At 37.5% G+C, this 10,612-nt stretch overlaps 1 protein-coding gene across 2 annotated transcripts in view; it reads left to right on the top strand.

The window, feature by feature from the left end:
• Positions 1 to 226: 226 nt before the first annotated feature.
• Positions 227 to 10,612, top strand: part of LOC139738395 (solute carrier organic anion transporter family member 5A1-like) — a 42,988-nt gene continuing 32,602 nt past the window's right edge. Inside the window, exon 1 of one of the 2 annotated variants that reach the window (XM_071649032.1) lies at positions 227 to 364. The gene's annotated coding sequence lies outside the window, so the exon portion shown is untranslated. Of the gene's footprint in view, positions 497 to 10,612 lie in introns of both variants that reach the window. The other variant, XM_071649031.1, reaches the window with a different exon arrangement.

Below are 10,612 nucleotides of genomic sequence, written 5' to 3'. Positions count from 1 at the left end.
GTTCATGTGAATAATGCAAAAATCGCCCATCAGTACATGCGTCACCTTACGAGTGCGTGCATGTGTGTGTGTGTGTGGGTGTGGGTGTGTGAACGTGTCAGTGTGTGTGTGCGTTTGCGGGTATACAGTACTATGTAGGCCTCTATGTTACATCGCTCGACTTCGGTCCCTGGAATTTCCCCGCCTCTATATTTTGTTTGAGAGTACTCGACCTGCTCTGAGTTGGCAAGAAGTGATGTCAGGCGACACACGTAATTGAGTTACTGTCTCCGGGACAATTAAGTCGGTGTGATCACTGCTTTAGCTCAGGCTTGAGTATTGCCCATCAAAAGACGGGTGTAGGCTATACCGGCTCACCAAGCAGGTAGCTAGTCGTTAGCGTGTTTTGTTTTTGTTTTGTTTTTTTCTTCAGAGATTTACCGATTATTCGTCATATTTTCCTCCCTGCTGGGTGTCCCCGCAAATCTTGCGACTCCCAGGTCACATTCCGACGCAGGTAAGTCTGTGCTTGAGCCTTTCTTATTCTTCTCCATTGTATCGTTCATCTTCATGTTAGCTTTCACTATGCATTAAGTTTTCCATATTTGCAAACCCACAAATTACTGAGAGGGATATTCTCGGGCTTTCACCTTCTACCCCCCCCCCCCATCTGATTTTCTTCTCTTCATTTCCACATTATTACTGTGGAATTCGTCTGTTGCGTGTCATGATGAAGAGGACCACAAAGAAGCAGAATAATAAGAAAATCAATCTTTATTCTGATGCCAACAAGATTTGTTTAGATACATTTTGTACACAAAAACAAGGGAAGGAACAAGAAAGAAAGAAAAGTTGTACATTTAATGTTTATTATAGCCAAACTTGTGCAACAGTCTTTTCTACAATATATCGTGTGTATGGGTGGAAATGGTTGTTGGCCTGGCCAGAGTAGTGGAAGTAATGTGACTATCATAACAAACACCTAGAGGAAAGACTACGTAGATCTTGTCATACAGCCGCGATGGTATCATACTTCTTGTTACAACGGTCTTCCCCACTGAAGTCGAAGTATACTTCCTTGGCTTTGGCGGTGCCCTGTCATTATTCCAGCTGTTCAACATTAATCTTTAAATACGGAACAAGAGAAAGAAAATCGTCTTCTTATTTTCTCGTACGAATGGCATAACTTCATGGTTCAACTGATCAACTGTTGTCAAAATAATTGCAGTTTTGTAGACACACTGCAGTGGCCTTCCTGTTAGGCACTGTATAGAGCTTCTGCAAGTGGATATAGTGTAGTAACACTTACATTTTCTCATGCAAATCTCTCTAAAAGAGAAGCCGGCTTAAATTAGAAAACATTAAAAAAAATCATGCGTACACATTATCATGAAACTGGCTCGCTCTAATGAGTGTATAGGTAGATACCAACACAAAGATATACTAAAGTTTTATATACATATATATATATATATATATATATATATATATATATATATATATATATATATAGGAGATTCTCAAAAAGATAAAGTTCTAGTTCCAACATCTCAATTTCTCTTTAAAAAGATTAAAGAGAGGACCAACAAACATAACATCGGTAACAAGTGTACAAACACACTTAACATGAACACACGAGCAAACGCGTTGTTGCGGTGGGTTTTTTTTTCCCCGGAAGTTAATAACTTGTTTCGAGAATTCATGAGGGAAGGAAGCGTGTATAAATGAACAGTATCCTGCCAGAGAAGGCGTTTTCTACAGTAACTCCTTCTTCTCCTTCTTTTTCTTTTCCTTCTCCTTCTCCTCCTCCTTCTTCTCTTCTCTTCTTTTCCTCTTCCTTTCCTCTCCTTCTTGTTATTTTCTTCTTCCTCAACCACCATAGGATATGTGTCGAAAGTTGCACGTCACATTCGCCTGAAATCTTTGATGCGCGGCAACGCTTCAAGGTTGAGGCAATTGAAAATTAACCATTTGCAATTATCGGATTTGCATCTTATCATCGTTTTTTTTTTTTTATTGATTTTCTTCGTGATGTCTTTAACAAGAGCATTAGAACGGCATAATGCCTCGCATTCCTTTGCTTCTTAGATCAGTATCATGTTGCCCCTTGCATTTTTTTTTTTGGGGGGGGGGGTGGTAAGGTAAATTCCCCAGAGATTAGGTACAGCTCTTCGGGGTCCAATGGTAAAACGTGTGTGCATTGCATGGGAATAACAAAAAATAAAGAAAGGTACAGCAGCGGAGGGGGGGGGGGGAGGGCGGCGGGACAGGTGTAGGAAGATTCAAGTTTTATCACTTTGTTTTGCGTTTGTCTTGTGCATTCGTAGACAAACAACATCTGGCTGGACTCATAGATACCGAGTATGTGTAATCTTTTGTTTTAGAACGCTGCTTTCTGAGTGTAGTCACCGATGAGGTTAAAACGTCATCGACCCTTTGAACACGGGGGCCTGGTGCCATCACCGTGTCACGTGTACATTCTCAGTGATTTTGGATTTTGTTGTTATTGTTGTGGCTGCTGCTGTGATCATGCATGTTTAGAGGAGAACAAACGTCTACACATCGCCATGTAATACATGGGTTGTAATTGTTGTATTTGTTTGTTTTTTTTCCTGTTAATTACCCCCCCCCCCCCCTCCCTCAAAGCGTGTGACTATCACGCTGTGACTTGAAAACGATTAATCACCGTCTATGTAATGATTGTAGCCACGAATGGTGTCTTTCTATGTTTGTTTGCAAAAAAAAAAATGTCATTTTGTTCTTGTACAACAGTTTCCTGCACGTGCTGTTAGAGGTTGATACATCTCAATTTGGGTTATGTTTAAGCTTTTTAAAGAATCGCATGAGTGATTAATAATGCGGGATCATATTAGCAATATGCCTTGATAATGTAAATGCGGAGAAATTGAATTTTTCCTTCAATCAGGCAGCACCAAATTATCGCCACAAGTCTATAATCGTAAACTGTTATAAATAGTACACATGACCAGTATTGCTTGTTATAGTGTATTATGTCTGTGAAAATAATGTTGTGTTTAAACTGGCTAGTCAAACTCATTGTTAATGTTAATATCCACGTGTACTCAACATGCTAGCATGTATGATATAGTAGGCTCCTGGCTAGATCCGTCACTGTAGAGAAGATTTGCTCCTAATATCAATCGACGACTGTGCTATCAGAAATTGGTCCTTGCTTTATGGGGATATCATATCAACTTTATCATACAATGTGGAGTACGTGGAATTTGTACAGCATCCCTCCCCTCCTCCACGGCTCGAAAATGTCGGCAATTTCAAGAAACATGAAATTCACTAAGTGTTTACTAGTGTGTAAAATGTTTTAATAGTTCAGTCTAAACACCTTTATCTTTGGAAAGGGAGCGGAAGGTCGAAGTCAATTAGGCCTACTAGTCACGGCAGATCAGTGCTGCAGTAAGCACATCTATAAATTTATAGTATAGGACCCTAGTATGATTGTGTCAATATCATAAATGGCTCGAAAGAGAACACTAATTCAAGGGCAGTCACATGATTGTGTTTTACAGTGTTGGTAATGAATCTCATTTTTGTTCCCCGCATCTTGTTTTTATGTGTTTGATGGTTTGGCGTTTTTGGTTGTTGTTTTTTTTCTTTTACCTCCATTTCTTTGGCTCGTCATAATTAGTCATCTTTTATAAAATAATATATTGTTACCTTGGTGGGAATTTATACCTCCGCAAGTGAAGGTCGTCTCTTTACTATACAACACACGCAGTATATACATTGAATCTATATTTCTTGCTTCCAGACAAAACAGTCTATATGCATTATGCTTGTCGTGACGTTACTGCTTGTGACGGGACTATCAATGCATGCAGCGAAGAACAATATCGTTATATTGCCCGCAGGAACGTCACGTCGAGTAATAATAACAATAATAATAATAATTATTATTATTATTATTATTATTATCACCGTTCTTATATAGCGCATAATACCTTTGGCAAGGTCTCTATGCGCTTTGGAGGGAGACAAAGAAACATACAAAAAAATATAACATTTTACAGAAACGGTAGAATGCTGCATAAATCATCACCGACAATCACTATGTTACTTTCTGAACAGATAATTCCAGACTTTTAGAATTTCCCGACGACGTTATAGAATGAAATATGATAAATCATAATGATATACCTTGTCTATACTGTAACACTGTACGTCTCCTCATCTAAATTTGCCTTAGATTCTGGGATAGGCCTATAAGCTTTGAATCCTTCATATTCGGATGCCTGTTTACTTTCAGGGAATATCGTTTAAAAAAATCCATTGTTATTCTGTCTGCTGCTATTCTCGCTTCGTGTTAGGCCTATAAAAATGTCAATTCTAACGACTGTATCCGAATGCGAAATCACTAACTTACTTTTACAAAATGATGTTTTAATGATTAGATCATTTTTGTCTTTTTCTCTTTTTTTTGTCCCCTCCCCTTCCCCATCATACGCTTTAAGTGTATATTGACATATAGATATAATTGCAGGGGTTTTTTTCATCTGCTACTCATTTTCATATGTACTTTCTTAAATCACATTCTGCATTTATTACAAATATCCTGTACATATGCATTATATATAATTTCTTTGTTTATTTGATGGAAGTGAAAAAATTTTAAATCTTGAATCTATAAAACAATGTCTCAGATAGAAGTGCTGAGCGTTGAAAAATCTTTCATTCGTTTCATTTAGTTTATTTCATTTCAGCAATGTGAAACATTTCATACACAAAATAACACAAATATCAATACAATGTAGTAACAAAGAAAAATACGTGAAGTTAAGAATACTACGCATCACAAAGCAAGTGAAAATTGAATTAAATCTACAGTTGCCGGAAATGGAGGAGACATGCTAAAAGCTAAGCTGAGTATTTTGCAGTCTCCTCGTGGACAAAAAGACTAAATAACATCAAAGAAGCAATTTGCTAGATATCTTTCCACATTACCCACGGCATGGTAAATTTCTCAACGGTTATTTATTACACAAGGGTGTGTTTCATAGCCATATGAAGCATATTCGCGAAGGCAGGAACCCTACTGATGAAATCGTTTAAAACAAAAAACAAAAAACAAAAAACTACAAAAACCTAACGGATCTCTCCTCTTGAATCTCTTGATGATTGTTAAAAGCTACGAAACGGAAGGTGTGTGAAAGCTCGTGTCATCGTTTGCGGTTACTCCGGGTCAGGGCTGCCGCTAGGTGTACTGAAAAAGAAGGAGAACAAAAAAAGATATAGGTTTGGGGCAGAGATGTTTAAAGAAGGAAGTTTGGTTCCCCTGAAAAACGTGCCATGCTTGAAGTACCGAAAGCAGTCAAGGATATGATTAGCGGCCAAGTGATAAGGTTATTTTAATGGGATAGTGCCGCATTGGCAGGAGAAGGAATTCAGCTCTTACATTTTTGCGAGATATTTAGGAATGCCTTTGTGAAATGCTAAGAAGCCTGCAATTCTGAGATGAACTCAAAGTATATTGAGTGAAAATCGGTTTTGAAATGGCTGAGAAAAGGTGGGACCAACGTTTTATTAGGATCGCTTTGTTTTGGGGTGGTTTTTTTTTTTTTTGGATATCTTATCCATTTCAAAACCAATTTTCACTAGATTCATTTCAGAATTGTAGGCTTCTTTTAGCATTTCACAAAGTCATTTCTAAATACCTCGCAAAAGGTTAAAAGCTGAACTCCTACCTCACCCAGGGATAGTTTTGTGCGGGATATTTTGCCAATTTTAAAACTAATTTTCTTCAAATAAACTTTGAATTCCTCTGAGAATTACATGCTCTGTCATATTTCATAAGAGGTTTCTCGTTATCTCAAAAAATCATCATCAAAAAATGATGGAAGCCTCAATCCCCATCTCAACTGAAACTGTACCATCCCTTTAAAGGAGGGTTCCCATTACTTTATTCATGGAACTGTGTGTGCATGGATTCGGTATGTATTATTCTCTGGTTCCTTGAGAGAGTTCTCACCTTGTACTTCGTTCAGAAAGCAAATAATTAGGCCTATCTACTGCGAGGGCGATGTTAGATTGTAACCATTGCCCGAGAAATAGGAGATGGATATTTTCTTTATATTCCACATCGATTGACACATTGAACTAGAGATTTGATTAAAATGTATCAAACACGTAGATTTTTATTTTATGATCGTGCTGAATATTTCAACACAGGCGGTATACAACCGCAGCCCGCGGCAGTCGAGTGAGCGAGACTTCATTAGATCTAAGACGATAACAAGCAATACTCATGTATCGATAATGGATTGTGTGATGTTCACGTGTGTGTGTGCCACTAGAACTTATTGGCACGTCTACCGGGCTTGGCCATGGCCGATAGATGCGAGCGATATGCCTTTATCGATTGCAATCGCAGGTACGGTAAAAAGTGCATGCTAACGAAAAAGTATATCACATGTGTGATAGCACCACGGCATGGATGTTGGGAGAGAAATATCTCTCGGTCACGCGTTCCAAATTCAAGTAATCCCATTGGTCAAACGTACTTATGTGGGATGTAAGTTCAGCCAAAAACATTTTCATGCATGTGGTCACTTTAATACATTTTTGACCCTGGAAATACTCACTGGTGTTTCTTGGACGCGTGACATACAGGTCGTGTTTTTTTTGCCTTTTGCTTGTTTTTAGTCGGAGATAAACACCAATATTTAGATACGTTATACGATCGATATAGGTATAATTCATGTACAATTCCCCTGACACTAACCCTATAATCCTAATCCTGAACATAATCCTAACCCTAACCCAAACTCTATAACCCTAACCCTAATCTCTATACCCTAACATTATCTGATACGGCTTGTACTTGTATCCAATAGCATTCTAGAACAGTGTAAGATGATGAGGGTTCAAACAAAGCAGATGGGGCATTGCGTGCTATCGAGCATTTAAAATTCCATGCGTCACTATTAGCCAGGACCTCGATCTCTATGGCAGCTGACGTCAAGACATGCAACATACCAGCATGCAATATACCAGCACTTTGTCAGTTTTTGTGTCAAAATTTACTGCCAAAAGGAAAAGAAACACAGCAAGTCAAATTTCGAGAACAAGTAAACTGAGAACAAGTTAATGCGTACTTAACAATGTGGTTTTAAGGGCTCTTGTTCAAGATGGATGTTGACCCTTCCTCCTGAAAACAACACTAAATATAATCATATATGATAAAAAAATATGTATATAATAAACCTACTTTTGACTTGTTTTGTGATGACGTCAACTTTTAGTCGTTCGCATTTAATAGTGCAAATTGTTCCCCTTTCATCTAATAACTGAGCATTCAATACAGAGTTTCTCCACTCTACTGAGTTTACCCCAGTTTGTGTTTCTTCTTCTTTTTTCCCCCCTTTTTTGCTGGTTTTTCTTTCTATTCTTTTGAAGCCCTGTTGCGCAAAAAGGTACAATTAAACATAAGTCAGACAATTACACATAAGTCAGGTATCAGCCGATCAGAATTTAGTATTCAGAGACTTATGTTTTATTTTCTGTAAGACCAGTGTGTTTGATCTCAACTTTTATGCAACATGGCCAGATTTAATTCTACGTGCAAGTGGATGACACGCCTTGTGTAGGATATGTTATGTTACATTTCGTGATACACCAGCACGATCACCGTGAGAGTGTCAGCGAGAATTATAGGCCATAATCATAGATGAGGAAAAGAAATACGGGAAGTCTAATTGGATGAGATAAGCTGTAAATGGACACATACAAGTATCGTGTTCTTCCATGCACACAAAATACACCATATTTATGCGCGTTTATCAATAATTGATAAACGCGTATATATGGTGTATTGTGTGTGTTGATGAATTATTTATCAACACTCAATCATTACATTGTGAAACAAGGCTCTGTCAAAATGTAGACACTTAAACATTAGTCATTTTGCGTGTATGTGATATCACAGTGTATATAGACAATATTAAGGTTTAAAACAGGCTACGAGTAAGACGTAACGAGGCATCGATTGGGATTTACTCTTCTAGTGAAGTTGGGATAAGTTTAATCCCAATCTGTAGAAGAGGTGGAGGGTTTCCTCTGCGCAAAAATCCAATGAAAAAGACGCAAACAGGCTTCATGATCCCTAGGCTCGAGACAACGTACACAAAGTATACTTTCGATTGGTTCTGAAGCTGAAGAAAATTAAATTTCCTTATAGTTAATAGCCTCCGCCTGTCCCATCTCCCCTGATCAGCCAGTCCGAGAACGATAATACGAGGACGACTCGCCTCACTTTACCCAGCGACATCTTGGGGAAATCCCCGAACGATGTCAACACACATGAAGAGATCCGCGTCAAAGTTCAGTTTACCACACACCGCACCCCCAAAAAAATATTTACCATTCACTATCAATAGGGTGACCAATTGGTCATCTTTCGCTTTACCTCTGGTTTTACCCAAACTTCAAAAATGCTCAAAGTATTATGCAAATAAAAGACGTCACTGCGGTCTCACGTTTCTGGGCATGCAGATTTCGTAATTTGTCTCCCACTTTACCCTTGCGCTCTATTAGAGCGCAAGGGCAAAGAAAAAAAAAAAGAAAGACTATGTATGATATGTTATGTAAAACAAATGTTTGTGTTAGTTTATCTGTGGCATTTGTATACGCAAATGTACAAACACATACACACATCATTGCCTAACTATTAATGATTTTCTACTACACAACTACCAAGCCTGATCCTTGCGTGTTATTTCTTCTTACAGTCCACAATCCCAAGTCACATATCCCTTTGTCTCCATGCCTTAAGCAGTTGGCAATGTATTAAAGATGACATACCTTATAATAATTAAAGTCATGGGGTCACGTTGCGAGTAATTTTGAATCACAATTTAGTTTTGGCCTTCGTTGTTGTTATTAACGTATTTCATACAGCAAGAAAACCCCAACATTATGGCAAAAGGTGATATAAAATCTGCGTCACTGTATCATGGGCATTGTACGTCACTCTTTACCACCAATTTGCGTCACGAAGCGACAAGATTTTTTTCTATTTGGTCGAAAATGACTCGAAAGTCACTCGTGAGGCGAACAGGTGCTCCGTTGCATAACGAGGCACAGTCACTGTGTGTGCTATACGTGATCACACGTGCGCGAGTGGCTGTGACCGTGATGACTGTTCGATTCAGTTTTAAATCTTTCACCCGTGCTGGCCTCACGCAAATATCGATTGAGGAAGATTGAATGATTAACAAACAATACATTTTCTTCGCTGTGCGAGAAAGAGAAAAGGTAACGTGAAAAGCAGGAGGCCTCACTAACATAATACACTGCAACGATCTTCCTTGCGATGCATGTCTACGTGCAGCCGACGACCAAGCAAGGATCACTGCTCAGCCCTGCCCGAGCTCAAGCGAGACATTGTATCAAAGTTGCTGCCCTGGATTTGCCCAGTACATTGTGCTGGGCATATCAATTGTAGATCTGGGACGTTATATTATAATCGGTTAATGGCGATATCATTGATGATACCACTAAAATGTGTTTGTGTGTTTGTTTGTTCGTTTGTTCGTTTGTTCTTATTCTATTTTTTAGATGACGTGTAAAGCGGCATTTAAGATAACATTTTGTTTCCCAATATGCGGAGAACTTCGGATGATTGTTATTCCCTCTACTACTACAGGATTACAAAATTTAATATAATCATTATTATTTGAGTTTCGTCTATATCTTTCAATGATTAAAGCGTATTTGTTCGCGATTTTGTTTGAATGGTAATCACTTCATCACAAATGATAGAGTAATATTAAATATCTCACTTTGCTAACAGAGCGTTATGGATTTGAAGAAACTTGAAAGAAAAGATGTCATAAAATAGAACAAAGAAGATTATCTATCATAAAACAGATATTCGTTAATATCCTTTTTTTCTTCTTCTTCTTTTTTTGAGTCGTTAGTGGTAGCACAAACGGTACAAAATTATACGAGTCTGGAGAACCAAAAGTTTTGATGAGTTTCTCTCTAATATTTGTCAGAGGGCATGGAGAGCATGGTTGTACTTTAAGCTGTAGACCAAACTTGACTAATGTTTTCTGACAGATGGGCAACGATTTTCTCCGAGAGTTTTCCTGCAATGATAATTATAATAATAATAATTATAATGATAAATAATAATAATGATAATAATAATAATAATTATTATTTTTATTTTTATTATTATTATTATTATTATTGATTATTATTATTATTATCATTATCATTATTATTATTATTATTATTATTATTAAGTGAAATATGCAGAACTGAACAAAATGATTATCACCGTTCCCCAAACGTTCAATATTGCTAGTCTAAACACATAAAACCAAATAGCTCGACAAAAAAGCGAAAATACGACTATAAAGCAAACATGTCTGCGTTATGTACTTTTAGCACTTAACCATCAGAACAAAATAGATTGCACGTCTGTTTGTTTGTTTTTTGCGTGTATATGTGTGTGTGTATGTGTGTGCGTGAAAGAAGCAAGGATTAATAAGTTATAGTATGGAAATGCGTGGAAATACAGCCATAAGCTCTTAATTCAAGATTTCAATATTATTAATTTAATTTGATTTCGATCTTTTTTCTGAATTTCTTTTTC

Source organism: Diadema antillarum, unplaced genomic scaffold, assembly GCF_040938485.1.
Source record: "Diadema antillarum isolate AM-2024a unplaced genomic scaffold, OU_Dant_1.0 seq00000740_RagTag, whole genome shotgun sequence".
Classification (NCBI taxonomy): Eukaryota; Metazoa; Echinodermata; class Echinoidea; order Diadematoida; family Diadematidae; genus Diadema; species Diadema antillarum.
This window is presented reverse-complemented; position numbering and strand designations above follow the sequence as displayed.